The sequence below is a fragment of the Thermobia domestica genome, chromosome 2 (genome assembly GCF_964235325.1).
Source record: "Thermobia domestica chromosome 2, izTheDome1.hap1.1, whole genome shotgun sequence".
Taxonomy (NCBI): Eukaryota; Metazoa; Arthropoda; class Insecta; order Zygentoma; family Lepismatidae; genus Thermobia; species Thermobia domestica.
The window spans coordinates 153,227,231-153,247,742 of NC_137455.1; the positions used below are offsets into that span (position 1 = coordinate 153,227,231).

Sequence of the window (20,512 nt, forward strand, 5' to 3'; positions counted from 1 at the left end):
TGCGCGTATACTGTAACTCACATTTTTTCGCAATTATTCCATTTTCCATATGTTTATTGGTAAAATTCAGTTATTAGTACGTGGAGATAATAGAAAGCAATCCATCTAAGGAGATATTTCCAAAAAATATAATAAAATAATAAAAATATAAGCAAAAAACAAAATTATGTTCGGTTTTGTGTATACTGGCAATAATGTTTTCGAGGGAATTTTTGGAGTAGCACAGCACGATTGCAGAGGGAATAACAAGATTAGTAGGAGAAGACCTGAACCAAGGAATGGAAATTGGAGTAAAATATTGCATTTATTGGCTTAAATCTAGGGTGTAAATTGTCTGCCAAATATAAATTAGCTTCTGTAAGCAAGATGTTATGCGAAAATATATAAACAAAGAGAAAAACTGTTGTCTTAAGTTTGGAAATGACATGCTCTATAGCCATGAGCATTTATTTCTTAAGAAAAAGATCGGCAATAAAAGAAAATCTGTGTGGTCAAGTGGGTAGAGTGACGGACCAGTAATTGTTATACTGTTTTGACACCAGATCGAATCCCATCCGGTCCTGTTCAATTTTTTTTCTTTACAAAACATTGTAGAAAGTGTATAATTTTTATGTTAATAAGAAACGAAATAATATAATAATGAAATAACTTTTTGTTTTTCTGATGACGTATTTTTTCAGAATTAGCTTACTATTTATTACTAATAGCGATTGTTTTTAGTTTATGGTACGGTACGCTTAACCGTTCCCTCTCCGTTTTTACACAGCTTCAACTCACTGCGAGTGTCTGTGAGTCAGGAACAGAAAAAAACAAAACAAGAGCAACCTGCAGCTTACACACAGCGTGAGGAACACAGTCACAGCGATAGCTCGTTGTCATGAAGAAAAAAAACTGTTCTAGTGTTTCTGTGTGTGTGTTTCTTTTTAAAGTATTGACTCTCTCTCTCTCTCCTTTTGTTTCATATCCACAAGTGCAACAAATGCAAGTCTGTGTGAAAAAAAAATCAAGAGTGCTTTCTTTAAACAAAAGTAAATTTTACAGCTCTCTTTGTGAGGAACGCGAATGCTTCCAAAAGATGCCATGAATATTAACTATAATCGTACCAAATTATACAGTAGCATGAAAAACTGATAATAAAATGATGTAACATGCATAAGCTTTTTTTTCTAGAGTAACCACACATTAAACATAACAAATTAAATTTTTGAGATTACAAATTATCACAGTACGTGTCGGTGTAGGCCTATTCGTTTTCACATTCGAGCGACGAAACAAGAAAGTGTGGTGATAGTTATAAAAACCGAATACTAGATTTCAATAAATTCAAGTTACATGGCTCCTACATATCGAAAAAAATGATTTTTCGATGTCTGTCCATCTATTTGTCTCTCGGTTCGTCACGCTTTTACACGCACTCAAATAGAGGCCATACTGTTCAACTTATCTGCACCGAATTCTAGACATAACATTTTAATAACATAATATCTTTCGAATTTTATGTCCTTTGACACCTAAAAGCAAGGGTAATTTACTGAAGGATTAAAATTTAAAATAATTCAATTTTCTCAAATAAAAAAAAGCTGTGACGATTTTATTTACTTTTGATAAATATATATTTTATTAACAAATCTCCACCACATATGAATAATTTTTCTGAAAAAATATATATGGTGTAATTTACTGTATGGGATGCGTTCTTTTTGCACAATTTTCTCAACCACATTTCATAAATAAACGTATCATTAATTACCTAACAATATGACAACTCGTTCGAAGGAGTAGCTTAATCTTAGGGTGAGTTTTCCCCCGATGGTTTTCCCATTAACGCCTCAGGCAATTTTGTTCATATTTCGTAAAGAAATATTTCATTAATAAACTAACATAGAGCATAAATAGTTTATTCCGATAACATACAGAAGAAGTGGTTTTCTCAAGGGTTGATTTTTTTAGGACAATTGTCTCAGTAATAACTGAGACAAATTTGTTCTAATTTCAGTAAAAATATTTTCTGTAATAATCTTACAATATGGTATAACTCGCTTGTTCCGAAAAGAAAAATCCAAAAGAGAGAGTTTACTTTGACAGTGAAATTTTTCCCGACGATTTGCTTAAAAATTACTCGATATACTGTCAAAAGTACAGATAGAAGAGTTTACCTTTGGGGGTAAGCTTTTCCCGATGACCTTCCTAAAAACAACTCAGGAGATGTTTGTTGTTCATATTTTATAAATACGTGTTACATAAATAACCTAGCTATATGGTATAATTCCCTCATCCGGAAAATCTAGAAATGGTATATTACTTTTGACAGTAAGTTTTACCCTGCGATATTCTCAAGAACGACTCAGGCGATTGTGTTTGTATTTCATAAATAAATGTTTTATGAAAACACTAACAATATAGCATAGCTCGTTTGTACTGAAAAGATCCACAAGGGATAATTTATTCTTGGGGATGACTTTTTGCATAATTTTCTCAGAAATTACTCAGACGCTTTTGCTTATAGTTCACATACAATTATATCCTTTATAATTCTAATATATGGATCAAATTATTTCTAACGGAAATATGACCAATGGGTACTTTACTTTTGGGCCTGAAGTTTCTTCTAGCAAAGTTTTCCAAAACATTATTTTATTCGCAATTTCCCAAATAAATGTTTCAATAACAGTTGCAGCCTAACATAAGTCAGTGTAAAAAATTCGAGCGAGAAAGTACAGTGCGTTTACTCCGTACCCTTTCTTAAATATATTTTTAAATGTTACACCTAATCGCAATTTTCCGAACAAAATCGAAACTTCTTTTTAAATGTGCCTTGTTGTGGTCAAATGGTTCAAGTGCATTGGTTCTGGATTAGATTTCCAGTGAGAGCTAGTGTATCTTCATCCAAGAGATGTGACACGTCGGTGCAAAGAAGCAAGTGTTTAAATAAGCCTAACCAAGCTAATCAACAAAAGAAATAATACAAGTTACGAAATTATCGTAGAAACGTTGTTAATATTAGGTAGGTTCGACTGGAATGTCCAAACAATTGTCAATTCCAAAGGTCTTTGTTTTCGTCCGGCGGGAGCTCATGTGGTTCGGATTTCACGTTAATCAGTAGGTCCACGTCTCATATAGCCTCGCTGCTGAAAGGGACGATAAACTCAAAATCACATCACACATCTTTGTTTTCGCCTTTGTTTTAGCTCATAAATGTCTCAGTCATAAGCTCTTTAGTGGCTAGCGTACGCGCCTTTGGCGTGGAAGACCCGGCTTCGATTCCTGGCGAGAGCTCACGTGGTTCGGAGTCCACGTTAATCAGTAGGCCGACGTCTCATATAGCTTCGTTGCTGAACGAGACGTTAAACTCAAACTCAATGTCTTTGTTCATAAATGTCTTTGTGTATGGTTTTGCATATACATGGCATGCAAAACCATACACCATTAAATTTTGATTTCTACGCCATATGTATCTAATTACATACACACCTATAGAACGAACACAACAAACTTGGAATATCTACATTGTTTGCGTATGGAAAATAATCACGCTCTACTGTACAGGACAGCCGTGTGTATGGAATTCCATACACATGGCAATCAACGTATTAAGAAATGTATAATAATAAGAATTATTATTATTATTATTATTAATAATAATAATAATAATAATAATAATAAACAGAAAACGATACGATCACTTACACAATTTATAAATATAAGTTAACATTTAATAAGCATATAACTGCAATGGAATTAAGTTGTTTCTCTCTCTCCCTGAACGCTACAGCCCTTATTGTTCTAAGGCGTAGAAGAGAACTTGTGGCACCCACGATTTGGGGCGGTGTGTGGTCACAACTTGGTATCCCTTTGTTGTTAGTCCTAGCTTTCTAGACGGATGCAGTTATTACCGGTAGAATATACAAGCAAATAGACTTTTGTATTACTATTAAAGTAAATAATTACACTCATTCCTTCAATGTGATACTTGTGGTTGCTTAACCGTATACAGACAGCTGATCCATGAAAAAATCGTTAATAATAATAATAATAATAATAATAATAATAATAATAATAATAATAATAATAATAATAAATAACAGGAACTCGACAAATATTCTTGCAAATAATAGGAAAAAGTTTGCGTCACACTGTTCACTTTGCTGGACACACCAGTGTGGCGCGTTATACCGATTGTGGCACACTGGAATATAGGGTATGTTTTTTTTTTTTTTTCAACTATTCCAACTGCTTCAATTGAAATGGATCTATAATAATAAGAGAATGAATTTAGTCTTCTTACCCTTCAATTTAGAAATAAGTTTCGCGAGAATTTCATAAAAGAATAATATACTCAGAATTGTATATAGTAGTTGGTTTTATTCGAAATTACATACCGGTACTTCCTGCAACCGTTTTTTGATTGAAATGATTTGAAATGAAATTTTTAAGTTTTACGTCCCACGATTATGCCGGATAGGCTAAAAGAGACAGTGATGATAAGAAATGAATGAAATGGTGGAATGAAAAAAGTGGGATAAAACGGGAGAACCTCGAGATATCCCACGCACACAGTGTTTGTCCAGCACAAGGTTCACTTGGCGCGAGCATAGATCGAACCAAGGACTCCATGCACCAAAGGTGAACGCTCTACCACTGAAACACCGTGGTCTCTGAAATTACTTATGGAACTACCGAGAACTATGGTGTAATATTTGAATGTGCTCCAAGTTTACAATAATTAGTTTAGTTAAATTCATTATTAACAATTAAATAATTGCATTCATTATTAACAGGTAAATGCTGCTGATGCAAAGACTTAAATCTAGCGATACCGCGAGCGTAAGTATTAAACAGAGGGATTTTAAAGAGCCCCCTGAGCTGGGGGCCCTGGGCTCCATTGGCTCTGCCCTTAATGCTAATGCCTATAGATTATAAATTAAAGGGGACGGGCCGAGTCCGTTCTAAAAATTCCGGCCCGTGCAGACCTCTAGCTCCTGTGTATATGCTATCTGAAAATACAGTAGAGTTTCGCTTATCCGACATAAAACAGGCAGGCAGAACGCCGGATAATATGGATGTGTTAAGGAAAGACCTATAAAAAGTCAAACTATGATATAATTTTACACATTACGCATCTAATTATCATCTTTGCAAGAAACAAATATAATGCATTGACTCAGTGATATCCAGCGTGAGGTCCTGGAAGCTGTCCCTTACCAAACCTCAAGCACTTTTTAATAAACCTACTTTTTCCCTTTTGAGTTTTTTTTTTATGTCAGATTACTTTGAGTCAATGTCCAAACTGTGGACAATGCGTTGTTGTTATAATTCTAACAAGTAACACTTCCCAAGTGTAACACTCCGATTTTGATAAAATTTGGCAGGTAGATACTATACATAAAATAAACAAATAAGTGCTTTTTTATTTTTTATTTTTTTTCTGAAAAACGGTTTTAGGGGGCAAAAGCCCTCACCCAAAATTTGAAAGTTGACGCTCGAAAGGCAAAAACAAGTGGACCAAAGTGAACGAAATTGTGAACAGATATTGCGGACATAAAATTAGAGAATACGTGTTTTGTATTTTCCTGGAAAAAACGGTTAGGTGGGGCACAGATCCCTCCAAACCTTTGATCATGAAATATCAAAAGTGCTAATAACAGTATGTCAGAAGTGCCTAAATTTACATGAAGAATTGGAACAAAACTTTGTGTTAGGACAATAAGCAAAAAATAAACAAATTCGGCTTTTTTATTTCCTGCGAAAAAACGGTTTTAGAGGACAAAAGGTCCCCCCCATGAATTTTGAAATTTGACGCAAGAAAGGCAAGAAAAAATGTACCGAACTGAATGAAATTGTTCACAAATGTTGTAGAGGTAAGATGAGGAAATACGTGCTTCGTATTTTCCTGAAAAGAGAAAAAAACCTTTTGAGTGGACCGAGGCGTTGAATGTCGGAAGGATTGGACCGAAGCGAATGAAATTGTCTGTAGATATTGGATATGAAAAATAAAGCCCTCGTGTTTCACAAGTGTCTCCATCAGATTTCTTCAAATTTGGCAGATCAACAACAAGCACAAACAGTATAGCGTATTTTGTAGTATTTCACGAGGCAACTTTAACCCTTACAATGTTTTTCCGCATAAACAAAAACTCGTGCCGATTAATTTCCTGTTTGCTGTTGATGTGCCAAAATTGATAGGGACATCTTTAAAACACGAAAGTCCTTATTTTACATACAGTCTATACAATATCTACACACAATTTCATTTTCTTCGGTCCACTCCTTCCTGCACTTTTACGGTAATATTAACTTTTTTTTGGAGGGGCTCTAGGCCCCAACACTGTTTTTTCATACAAATTAAAATGCATTTCATTTATTGTTTTGCAAATTGTCCCTATACGAAGTTTTGTTGCAATTCTCCATACTCTTTAGGAACTTCTGACGTATACATACTTATTTGCACTTTTGATATTTCCTAATCAACAGCTTAGAAGGTCCGAGCCCCACTCAATCGCTTTTTTCCAGGAAAATACGAAACACAATTACCTCGATTTACGTCTAGAATATCTGTGCACGATTTCAAAATTGGGGGGGGGGGGAATTCTGCCCCCTAAAACCAATTTTTCGCAGAAAATAAACCTTTTTTTTTTTTTGCGTATTGTCCCTACACAATGTGTCGTTCCAATTCTTCATATCCTTTAAGCACTTCTGACATACTGTTTGGAGGGGTCTGTGTCCCACCGAAACGTTTTTTTTTTTTTCAGGAAAATACGGAACCCATATTCCCTCATTTTTCGTCTACAATATCTGTGCACAATTTCATTCATTTCGGTTCACTTCTTCTTGCCTTTCGGGCGTCAACTTTCATCATTTTGGATAGGGGATTTTGTCCCCTAAAACAGGCATTCGTTTAGTTTTTGCGTATTGTCCATACACAAAGTGTCATCGGAATTCTTCGTCCTTTACACACATCAGACATATTGTTACTAGCACTTTTGATATTTCATGATCAAAGGTTTGGAGGGGTCTGCGTCCCACCTAACCGTTTTTTCCAGGAAAATACAAAACACGTATTCCTTCATTTTACGTCTGCCATATCTGTGCACAATTTCGTACACTTTGGTCCAGTTGTTTTTGTCTTTCGGGCGTCAACTTTCAAAATTTTGGGTGAGTGCTTTTGCCCCCGTAAAACAGTTTTTCCGCAGAAAATAAAAAAACATGTATTCGTTTATTTTATGTGTAGTATCTGACTGTCAAATTTTATCAAAATCGGAGTGTTACACTTGGGAAGTGTTACTTGTAAGAATATACCGTAATGCCATTGATACCAGGTGGAATTAAAGAACACTTTTAAATGGGATTACAATTTCGTTTCCGGTCTGTTTATAACATTACTTTATTAGAACGATACACTCATTGCCATTTGCTATTTTTGTTATGTGATATACGTAGCAGACAGTTTTCCTTACATGTCTCTAGAAAATATTTTTCGATTTCGTGTGAGTTAGAATTAAGTTTGACCGGTTCATAAATGACAAGTAAGAAACGTTTAAGAGAAATACAGAACTGTTGCATTATTATTATTATTATTATTATTATTATTATTATTATTATTATTATTATTATTATTATTATTATTATTATTATTATTATTATTATTATTATTATTATTATTATTATTATTATTATTATTATTATTATTATTATTGATATTTTTGAAACATTAGAATTACGTGCTTACGAGGATTCGTGTCGGGTCCCCTCCGAAAAGAAAAGTTGGATATGTGCCTGCACTGAATGATAGACGTATGAGTCAAGGTATAGACGAGCGTGCTAGGCGATCGAGTCCGGAGCATCAAAAAGAGACTAAGACCACAACTTGCAGTTCTTCTTGCCGATTGATGCTGCTTTTTACCTGCTATGATATGTCGGATAATAATGTGAAATAAACGAAGGTCAAGACCATGGCGTATTGGTGTTTCATGCACCTAAACCTGTAAAATATTTGTGCCGAAAACATCTTTCACTCACTAGCTAAATTTGAGGGTATGATCGCTCATCTTCCCTTATAAAGTATAGTCTTATAAAGAATATATATAGCACAATAAAAACCTTAAGACCAAATTCAATGATTTTCTATAGTTTTCTTTTTTAATAACGGGAAACTTATTCATTTCATCACGATAAATCACGTTTGATACTAAGATGTCTGTTTCTGACTATATATATTTTTCATACTTTATTGGAGATAATTTTTTTTTCAAGAAAAGAGGATGATAAAGGAAGCTATACAACACCATAAACTGAAAGCAATCGGTATTACTAATAGTACACTAATTCTAAATAAATACGTCATCAGAGGAAACAAAAAGTTATTTCCTAATTGTATTGTTTCAGTTTTATCAACATAAAAATTATACACTTTCTACAATGTTTTGTAAAGAAAAAAAATTGAACAGGACCGGATGGGATTCGATCTGGTGTCAAAACAGTATAAGAATTACTAGTCCGTCACACTACCCACTTGACCACACAGACTTTCTTTTGTTGCCTATCTTTTTCTTAAGAAATAAATGCTCATGGCTATAGAGCATGTCACTTCCAAACTTAAGACAACAGTTTTTCTCTTTGTTTATATATTTTCGCATAACATCTTGCTTACAGAAGCTAATTTATATTTGGCAGACAATTTACACCCTAGATTTAAGCCAATAAATGCAATATTTTACTCCAATTTCCATTCCTTGGTTCAGGTCTTCTCCTACTAATCTTGTTATTCCCTCTGCAATCGTGCTGTGCTACTCCAAAAATTCCCTCGAAAACATTATTGCCAGTATACACAAAACCGAACATAATTTTGTTTTTTGCTTATATTTTTATTATTTTATTATATTTTTTGGAAATATCTCCTTAGATGGATTGCTTTCTATTATCTCCACTTACTAATAACTAAATTTTACCCATAAACATATGGAAAATGAAATAATTGCGAAAAATCGTGAGTTACAGTATACGCGCAATATTTTTTGCGCATGGGAGTACATAATTTGATTTCAGTTTTTGGTTCTCTTATTGCCTATTAAGCGTTCCGGCACAGGTGGATATACACAACAATTCTGGATATAGGTGAAGTGAATTAACCAATTTGGATACATTTTTCTGTAGAGAAAATGTAAATCTTTGAACGGAAGCTGCAGGTCGTGTCATTTTGAAGATTAATTCTCCAAGGTGAGACGGTTCACACCTCCATATTGTCATAGGAACAATCCAAACTCCCTCAAGTGATCATCTGTCACTTTATCTAGTTGCAGTCCAATAATGGTAAAGTGAGGTTTCTGATCACATTTCTCAAATTTTTCTCAGCGCAGTTTCTTATTATAGATTATCGAACTTCTATACACATACTTATGTAACTACTTTGGAACTTGCGAACGCGTCGTAGGAATCATACAGGAATCGGCAAAGAAACGTAACCATTGCTATTATTATTATTATTATTAGCATTACCTCAGAACAATATTTCAATGAAACGCAAATATCATTGTGATTTATCCTCCTTCATTGCTTAATCTGTAGTATCCAATGTTGCAGCGTATATGTTAAATCTACCTAGATATACGTACAAATTACCACTAGAGCGCGCACAAGATGCCATTTTGACACTTCGCATCTTAAAGCCAAAGATAAAATATTTGGTCTTTAAGCTAGAAATGTCAAATTCTTGACATTTTTTTCAAAGTAAAATACAGGGTGGCCCGGAAGTGGGTGTAATCTTCTTTAGTTTCAACAGTATAGTGTTAGTTGTGGTAGAATGTCTGTACACAGTTATCTTGAAGTGTCAAAGAGTCTTAAGAGTCATAAACATCGGTATGACCCTTCGTGTCGTAACACAGCTGAATTCTGCGTCAGGTTCTAGCATATGCTTTGCGGAAATACTCCGGAGTCACGAGGGTGAAGGCGTGATCCACAGCTGCTCGTAATTCCTGCGTTGTGTGATATCGAGTGTTTCTTACTTGTTGCTTTATAAAACCCCAGAGAGCATTGTCTGGTGTCGTCAGATCGGGACTTCTTGGAGGCCAGGCAAAGGGAGCTGGTGAAGATGCACAGCCTCTTCCAATCCAGCGGTCAGGAAACGTCTGATTCAGGTAATTGCGCACGTGAATCGCAAAGTGCGCTGGTGCTCTTCATTGCTGTATCACAACAGTGTCTTTGGTACCATTTTCTTCCAGTTGAGGCACCAACCACTCATTAAGCATCTCCAGGTAAGAGTGTCCATTAACATTGTCTTCGAAGAAGTAAGGCTCAAAAATGTGTGTTGCACACATTCCAGCCCACACCATTACATGTGGTGGGTTTCTCTCCATTTCTTTGTAAAACCGGGGTTTTTCCCTATGCCACATTACAACGTTCCGAGAATGCATACTCTGGCAGATAGCACACTCGTCTGTGAAGAGGACTGCACCACGGGATCGTTTAGAAGGGAACGCCTTAAGGAGAATTCTGCATGCCACTTTCCGCGCATCCGTGTCGGCGTCAAAGGTGACCATTTTCCACTGGGCTCGCTCGGGCTCGCGCTCATCTGTCTCAGCTGGGCACGCGCTCACTCGCGCTCGCGCTCACTTCTCTCAACTGAGCTCGCACTCACTCGGGCTCGCGCTCATCTCCTTGGACTGGGCTCGCACTCACTCGCGCTCGCGCTCACCTGTCTCACCTGGGCTCGCGCTCATCTCTCTGGACTGGGCTCGCGCTCACTCGCGCTCGCGCTCACTAGTCTCAACTGGACTCGCGATCACTAGCGCTCGCGATCACTTCTCCCAACTGGGCTCGCACTCACTCGGGCTCGCGCTCATCTCTCTCGACTGAGCTCGCACTCACTCGGGCTCGCGCTCATGTCTCTCGACTGGGCTCGCACTCACTCGCGCTCGCGCTCACTTCTCCCAACTAGGCTTGCGCTCACCCGGGCTCACGCTCACTTGCCTCAGTTGGGCTCGCGGGTATATGATGGGTATAAAGAGGTATTAAAATCTAGACTTTGACTAGCAGTAGGCCTAATTCAGTAGAAAATAGAGCTATTAATGCTATATATCAGTTGTCAGATATGAAAATAAAATAATAAAGATGTTGCAGGGTTTAATGTATTAAACGTGGGCGGACCTTGAGGAACTTGAAATAAAATGCTCCAGATATTTAAATCTGGGCTTTGACTACTAGTAGGCCTAGTTCCTCAATAGAAAATAGGCTATATGACTAACGTCATATAGGAGTTATCAGACATCAGAATAAATATTAAGAGTGTTGCAGACTTCAAGTCTTAAGGCTGTGATCACACTTGCAGACCAATACTCATTAAATGAATCTCTTTCTTATTTACTAAGATCAAAACAACTTATGAACAACAACAAAAAAAAAAGCTTAGTGTTAGTAAATACGAAAGAAACTTGTTTGAGTGTTTATCTGCAAGCACGACGGCAGCATTAAGAAGCAAAGCCTATCTGAGTATTATGATTTCGTAAAATTAAAAAAAAAAAAAAAAAAAATCACCAGTCCTGTTAGCAAGAAAATTCTATTATGTAAGTACTCATGCCTTATCATGAAATTATTTTAATGCAGTTGATGAATTGTCAGGCTTATAAGAAAAATTTGGTTCGAAAATTTCCAGGACCAAAATTATGCTTACTGTCGCCCATGCTTCACACATTAAACTTGCAACATCCCTATTTTATTCTGATATCTGATAACTGCTATACGACATTAGTAGCTCTACTTTGTACCGAGTTATTTGGCCTATTTGTAATTGTAGTCAAAAGCTAGATTTTAATATCCAGGGCATTTTATTACAAGTTCCTCAAGGTCTGCCCACGTTTAATACAACGCAACTCCGCAACGTCCTTATTATTATTATTATTATTATTATTATTATTATTATTATTATTATTATTATTATTATTATTATTATTATTATTATTATTATTTTATACCTGATAGATAAGTCATATAAGATAGTAGCTCCATTTTCTGCTTAGGAAGTAACTAACACCTGAATTTCAATATTCGGTGAATTTTATTACAAGTCCTTCAAGGAAGCTTATGTTTGCTATCGGTGAGCTTTTGTCCATCACTGTAATATGAGACTGTCGGTGAGCTTTTTGCCGGTGAGCTTATGTCCAACACCCACATTACGCATAGATATCTCTTGTTTTTAACTAACACAAAGATTCTTAGGTTTTAATTTTTTATTTATTTATATTTGTGAGAAGACAGCTTTAGAAGTAAAATTAGAAGTAGAAATTTAGGGAGACATTACAGGTATTCAACATTCGTGAAATTACAGAACTTATAATAACAAGAGCTAAACGTTTCCCGAAAATCTGCTAAACGTTTGGTAAAGGAAGTAACAGGATCTGATATCAGTGACTCTAAGTGTTTGTTAAAACCATTTTATAATAAAACAGCTACCTCTGCGGAAGCTAAAAGCAAACCAAAAGGTAAAAGGGAACTTTATCTGATCCCTTTATATCGGTTTGAATGTAACACAACGAAATGATAGTACTTCAGAGGGTATTGAAATGTCAATGGTCTCATAGACTCCAGTAATACTAGCAGGAGTTCCGGCCTATCCTACAGGGATGTGCTAATCAAAGCACTAAAAATTAGAGATTTTTGAGAAATGTTGGTAGTGTATACCTCCAGAGCAATAACTTTTATATAGAGAGAAAAGGAAAAGTAGAAAAATATTTTCTAAATTTTTTAAAATGTACTTTTAATCGGAGGGGGCTTGTAAGAGAAGTAACACCGATAAAAATTAAAAGACTTTTTGTTGCTTCAAACTAAAAGAAGAAAACTTCCCTACTATATTAATTGTTGTATACAACAATCAGGGCCGGACTTCAGCGGATTGGACCGATTGTTCCCAGTTGGGTCCCGCGCTAGAGTGTAATCTACTATTTAGTGCCGTCTTAGCAGCATAATGTTCCCCTGTGGAAACCAGTGTGGCTCCTATGACTAAATTCTGCAAGTAATACATGCAATCAGTGGCGTATTTAGGGGGGAGGCTTCCTTGCTTAAGCCCCCCCCCCGAATTCTTACTTACTATAGTAAAGTATATGAAATATCTTACAGAATTTTCACATTTTCAGGCAAAGCCCCCCCCCCAAAAGTTAGCAAAGCCCCTCCCGAAACAAAATCGTAAATACGCCACTGCATGCAATTAATACATTCTGCTCGCGGGTCCCTCTGCCAAGTGATCATCAGACTGTTAGATGGCTCTGTTACTCTTGGCTTGTGAAATACAATAACATATTGTAATACATGTACATCCATGAACATAAACAAGGGAGCGTATAGCCTGTTGGCCTCTATCTAGAATTTCAGGGAGTGAATAGTTTGTATTAACAAACAAGCAATATTTTCTAAAGTTAATTCTGGAGTAGTTTCTTTATTTCTTTACGTTTCCAACTTCCGATGAAAAAATAGGCCCATTAAGAGAGATGACACCTCAATGAATACCAGGATGATATAGTCTTAATTAGATTTCTTTACTTGTTTTTTTCTGGAACCGGGAGTCCCACAATAGTGTTCCCATTCGGGCCTGCATCTTCTAAGTCCATTAGATTACTTTTTCCCCTTACCTTGAAGCAAGAAAACTTTAATTTTTTAACTTTGTGACTTCCCTCAGGAGCAACCACTACTTTTAATTATGTATTTGAAAGGATATTGTCCTGCTAAAATACATTAAATATGAATATTTCTTAATTTAGGCCAAGTTTAAGAGTATTAAAACTGAAAATTTGAAAGTATGCGTTGATTATAGCCTGTATTTTGTTAAAACAACACCAAAGAAAATTAGAAGTAAATGAAAGCTCAATAAAGATGTTTATGAATGAAATTTACGTCATAACATCAGTTTGAGTCCAGCAAGGGTACCTTTTTTGCGTTGGCCTTTTCATGGGAATGCACTTCTCAAATATGTCATAAATTACTTTATAGAATTCTTCTACTGCTTTATTTGGATCCGTATATTCGTTTAGATATTGCCAATCTATTCTCGCTAACTCATTATAGAGATTATCATAACTTCCTTTCTTAAAATTGAAACCAAATATGTTTCGTTTGTTTTTTTATTCTAGATGATTTAACATGCGGAAAGCTTATACAAATAGATGGGTGGTAATTATCTTCTTTAATTAATGGGTGTGGTTCTCTTATTACTGTTACATTGGAAAGATTACTTATTACTAAATCCAGGGCCGGCGCTAGTAGTTTTGCCGCCCTGGGCGATACTTTCAAATGCCGCCCCTTTAATCCGCAAACCTTATTTGGACGGAAAAAATTGAACTATTTCTCTCGAATGCTTACATAATATTTAAACGACTCCATACATGGCACAATATTCAGTATGCTCGATTTCGCTGTATATCTGTGATGTACAGTAGCCCATGCAGAGAATAAAATAAAAGAAGTACCGTATGCTTTACTCACAACTAAGATTTTTAATTTTTAAGCTTATTTTATATCAAAAGGTGTTCCCAATAGAGTATGGAGTATGAAGATAATAAAGTGAATCAGATATTAGGCAAACTAAGTGATTAGCCTAAACCTTATAATGTACTAGAACACAATAGACCAGCGTTTCCTAACCGGTACGCCGCGGCACACTGGTGTGCCGCAAATGAGCTGCTGGTGTGCCGTGAGGAAATCGAAACAGAATTATTAATACTATAGCAACCAAATTGCAAGACATAGGAAAAAAATGTATTTGTATTTCGCATTGCTATGAACTTTTTTCCCCCTCCACACTCCCCTGCCTTTCCGTTTCCTTACGGTTTTTGGCAGTCTCAACTGCCCCTTTTCTGTTCAATCTCTCTCATGTATGTCTCTGCTCTCGTTTCTACAAGTCAATCCCAAAAGGTGGGAGTGGGGCTTACAAATTCGTGCCTGATACCTTATTTTAACATCAGGCTTTTTTCCCCAGCTTTATTAATAAATCCTGTAATAAAATGAATTAAAACAATTTTAAAATGACAATGAAAATGACAAATGCTATAAACTTCCACAAAGGGAAAAATACTGTAATTGTAATATATTATTGGAGGCTACATACAATAATACTATGTAGCAGATAGTATTTCATAAGCAGAATTTTATTTTTCGGAGCCTCATGCACATCAATGTTGATAAGTATTTCCCTATGCTTCAGTTGACTTCATTTGACTGGGTGAGTGACCCCTTTGTCCTATAGTCACCAGAATTAAATATCCAAGAATAAAGTGATTTGGTCGATATGAGGAATAACCGAAGTTTGAAGCTCCAGCACTCACAGCAAGACATGGCATCATTCTAGATTTCTTTCCGGAGAAGATATTCAGCTATTTCTACATACTTTTTATTAGGGATGGCCAGAACCGGTTCCTGGTGGAACCGGTTTTCGGGTCTGAACGGATCCGGTTCTAGAAGATCCGGTTCCGGAACCGGTTTTTCGTATCCAGGTCTGGAACCGGTTCTTCGGATCCAGGTCTGGAACCGGTTCTGAAAACAACCGGTTCCTCGCGGAACCGGTTCCGCTGGAACCGAAACTTTCTGACCATCCCTACGCTAAACCCGAGCTGCTGGCAAGCTGTGAACAGTATGCTAGATGAAATGGTGGAAGCGACAGGCAGGCGCCCAGGCGGCGGCAGCTTGTCTCATTTGGCTAAATAAACTGGGTAACTGGCAAACTCATTGGTTAAACAGGCAAACTGGCCAACTCATTTGGCTAAACACCCACTGGTGGACCAAAATTGTTTTTCTGGGGGCACAAACGGGTCTGGGCGGGGAAGGCACAAGCGCATGGTCCTCTTTGCATTATTTTTGAAGGTGAACTTTATGCCTCCTTTACGGGTCTTTGGGGGCTTTCGGATCCAGGTCTGGAACTGGTTCCTAAGATCCGGTTCTGGAACCGGGTTTTCAGAACCAGATGTGGAGCCGGTTCCTAAGATCCGGTTCTGGAACCGGGTTTTCAGAACCAGATGTGGAGCCGGTTCCTAAGATCCGGTTCTGGAACCGGGTTTTCGGATCCAGGTCTGGAACCGGTTCCTAAGATCCGGTTTTGGAACCGGGTTTTCGGATCCAGGTCCAGAACCGGTTCTGAAAACCGGATCTCCGAGAACCGGTTCCTCGCGGAACCGGTTCCGCCGGAACCGGAACTTTGTGGCCATCCCTACTTTTTATTCCCTTTTCTACATCCTACTTAAGTAAAACAGGATTTTCAGTAATGAACACAATTAAGTGTAAGAACAGATCACAACTGTTAACTCCAAAATACGATATAAAGATGTATTTATCAACTATCCGTGGAAAATTGAAGAAGATTATGAAAGAATATCAAGCTCAAGTTGTACATTAATTTTGATTCGAGCACCAACTTGTTTTACTTATTTTTGAAAATTTGTAACCTTCATAAAAACAATTGTAACCTTCAATAGATATTGAAAAATTGTTACATTACTAATATTATTGAACAATTCTAATCTTCATATAATATTTAAAAAATGTAACGTATAATTACCTTGTTAATAAATTTTAAGTTTCATACTGTGTTACTTTTCTGTACACTTTTAATGTTGAAAAAAGTATTTGTTATCATTATGACCATTGCTTCTTTATTGTTGCAGACTATATCGTAACTTGAAATTTTAAAATATCATTCAATCCTTTCGACGAAGCAAATTACCTACATTTGTGTTTTAAAAGTACAAGAGATTTGTTTCTTTGTTCGTTATTTAATGGTCTTCCTTCTTAGTGAAAGGTTAGATACAGTTTTCGAAAAAGAAAGTATATTTTTAAAAACAAGAGGCCAACATTTCACTGCAATTTGTTTTCTATTTATAAACTAGAATAAGAAATAAGAATAATGATTTACCACGGGGGAAAACCAATGATCGAGCTTTCTTCTCTGCGGGAAGATCAGTAATCACAGAAAAAAATATCACGGTATTTTATATTTACAAATAATAATAATGATATTTATGGGTGTGTCGCGAAAATTCAAGCTACACCCGTAGTATACCGCAAGTTGGAAAAAGTTGGGAAACGCTACAATAGACAGACATAAATTTAACACAACTTAATTGAAACAAACTTTTCTTGCTTTGTTATGAGCAAATTCCTTTATCACATTCGCGTAGCCCAATGTTCCAGCCAATTCGTGTACTGTTGATATCATCGTTAGATTACTCAAGCGTGTTTCAGATATGAAAGAACGTATATAGTTTTTAATAAGCTTAAGTTTCGAAAAACTTCTTTCTCCACTTGCCACTGTTACCGGTAAGGTTAACAAAATCCTAAGTGCAACACTAACATTGGGAGCAAAGTCACGTGCCTTAATTAATTTTAGTCTCTTTGGGTGAACATTTAGGCTTAATTATAGTGGATAACACTTCTTTCAGTTCGTCTTCCAAATTACTGGGGTTAATATCTTTAGATTACTCGTGTGTTAAAATGCTGGAAATTTAGTACACTTTTCAGACAAAAGTTCAGGTGACATATATTTAAGATTACTTACAGTATATCGTAAAGAAAATCGAAATACTCTCTGTGATGTTTAACTTGCTCAGATACATTGCCAAGTTGTTAAGTTGCTAAGTTTCTTAAAGCTAACACAATCACGTCTAGAACTTTGTAATAAAAATCGATCTTGTATCTTGTTTGTGGATCTTCAATAGCTTCATCCTCTACCTCGTACTGAAACTATGTCTTTTCTTTCGACTTCGAGCTTCCACTGTATTGCCTTGTACCATTCATATCTAATGCTGATGCCAACTCCATCGCATCAACTAAGTAAGATTGAAACTTTGCATAATTTCTTCTTCTCTCCAAGTAATCAAATTCATTTTCAAGAAACCCGACTGCATTCAACACATGAGAAAAGATGCTTTGGAGACTTTTGCTTACTATGTTTGTGTGTAGTAAAAAGTCATACCAGATAACGAGTGAGCAAAGGAAAGTAGCCACGCAGCTGGTTTGCTACAAACAGAGCATCGTGGGTGACCATTCTATCTGTTCTATTGTTGTTACTTATTTGAAGTAAGGCATCATAAACCTCCCCTATTCGATATCTAAGTTGAGTCACAACATCAATTCGGCTGTCCCATTATGTTGCTTAGTGGTTTTAAAGTGAGACTGCAAATATGTTCCTTTAGTATGGTCCAACGCTGAACTGACGATGAAAAAAGTCAAACTTTTTTAACTATTCAAAAAATGAAACTGCGTATTGAGATGCTGTGGCTGCATCGTTGAGACAAGATTTAGTGAATGACTACCGTAAGGAATATAAGAAGACTCGGGAATTTATTTCTTAAATTGTCTTGTAAATACCTTAATGTTTGCCCTTCATATTGGAACCATTGTCGTATCGTTGATCCCTTATGTCTTCGATAGGAATGTTTATTTCCTTTAGCTGTTTAATTATTACTGCTGTGAGTCCTAGACTAGTGATGTCTGTTACCGGTACGAAACCAAGAAAAGTGTTCGCAAATTTCCACAAGGCATTCTCCATTACTTTATGTAATTTATACAAAACGAACGATTATTGTTATTTGCTCAGTAAATTGGTTAACAAATCGCTGCGAGAACCTAAATGTCTCTAGAAGCTGTAGGCTAGAACGGCCTGTCTCAAGTTGAGTGTACCTTTTGCATACCTGAAGTGGAGTGTTAGAACATTGCTGAATAGGAAACCAATATAAAAGAAACCTTGATAGTCTTATCCACCCTAGCTGAAAAACTTATCTACGCCACTGCAAGGGAAATATTGAACGACATACCTGTGGCTAGTGGTTTGATAATTGAAAATGAAGGATAATGCTCCGAATTTCCTGAGTGAGCATTATCTCGAATGTGAGTGAAGTAAGTTCAATTACGTTCTCAGATGAACACAATTTTATTTCTCCATGTGGGCCTGTTACTAAGCATTATATTTTGATAGTATACTTTTCTTTTTCAAATTTTGCCGCCCTGGGCGATGGCACGGCTCGACCCCCCCTCGCGCCGGCCCTGCTAAATCTAATGCTCTCCCTAAGCTATTAGTAACATTATTGAGTGATTCCATGTCATGATATAACATAAAATGATAGAGACTTTGGGATTTACTCGTTGACTGCAGAAAATCAAAGTTTGTTCCAGTTATTTCAGGCAAATTCATATCACCTACAAGGAGAATAGTGCTACCTATCGTACAATTACTTTCGATAAACTGAAAAAAATATTCGTATAATGATAAATGTGAGTTTGGTTCAAAATACACAACACAGATATAAAGCGGTTTGTAATTAACCATAGTTTTCACTAGAATGCCTTCTGGGTTCTGGTCAATAACAGTCACTTGACTCACTTCCAGGTTCTGTACTGCCAGCAACACCCCACCCGCCCTTGCTTTACCACTTGTATTATAGTCCCTATCTTTACGATACACTAGGTATCTGTTATCGAAATACTCTGAATCAAAATAATCACAAGACAACCAGGTCTCTGTTATTGCTACGATATCATAATTGTTCAATGAAATGTTGCTGGAAAACTCACATGCTTTGTTCCTAAATGATCTCGCATTCATATAATACATTAGAAAATTATCATTTTTTGCGTTATCTACAACACACTTGCTGTCATTATTACATAACACATCACTGCACTCACTTTGAGAAGTCTTACCTTGTTGAAGGTCATTCTCCCTTGTTTGTCAAGGGATGCTTCTTCCTCCAGGGCGTGGTTGACCTCTGCCCCTTCGAGCTGCATTCATTGTTTGTCTCAAAGCTGGAAACTCATCACTCACCCCCACAGGCTCTGCAGGTGACCACACACTACAAGAAGCACCTGCAACTGCTGAATTTTTTGAAGCGTCTCCATTGTTCACACTCACTGAACACACACCAACTGTATCACTTAGATTTTTGTCATCTGTGTTTCGTAGGTCCTCGATAGTATAAGATTTCCCATCAATATACAACTTATCGAATTGCATTCGCACCCTTTGTCCCCGTGCCTTGGCTTGAACCCGGTATACATTGAGCTCTCTTCTAATGGCTCTAATACTATAGGAAAAATCCTGACTTATACGCACAGGTGTCCGTATGCGTCGTCCCCTTGGCACGATATGCATTTTTCAGTATGGCCTCTTTCCTTTTGTAGTATGCAAATTTAACAATGATCGGTCTATTTTTGTCCTTACCCATTCTGTGAGCTCGGTCTATATCAAGCGGGTTCAGTTCAATTTGGAGTCTGTTTTTAATAAAAGTCAAACAACATCAAAATCGAGTTGTAACCAGGGGTAAAAATTGATCTGAAAAGGTTGAGGAACGCATGACGTCATGTCATCCCTTGTGCCTATCTTTGTCCACTATATTTTTTAGGAAGTGGAGGGACGCCATAGATATTTTTGGAAGTGGGAGATGACGTCCCCCGTTTTTTCCTTCACTTTTAACTCTGGTTGTAACAAACGACACGCCATCGTTTCAGGGTACGGTAGCTTTCGAAAAAAGACTTTAATGAAAGGAGA

The 20,512-nt window shown here is 36.6% G+C and overlaps 1 long non-coding RNA gene across 1 annotated transcript in view; it reads left to right on the plus strand.

The window, feature by feature from the left end:
- Positions 1 to 20,512, plus strand: part of LOC145676569 (uncharacterized) — a 245,540-nt gene that overhangs the window by 165,286 nt on the left and 59,742 nt on the right. The window lies entirely within an intron of this gene.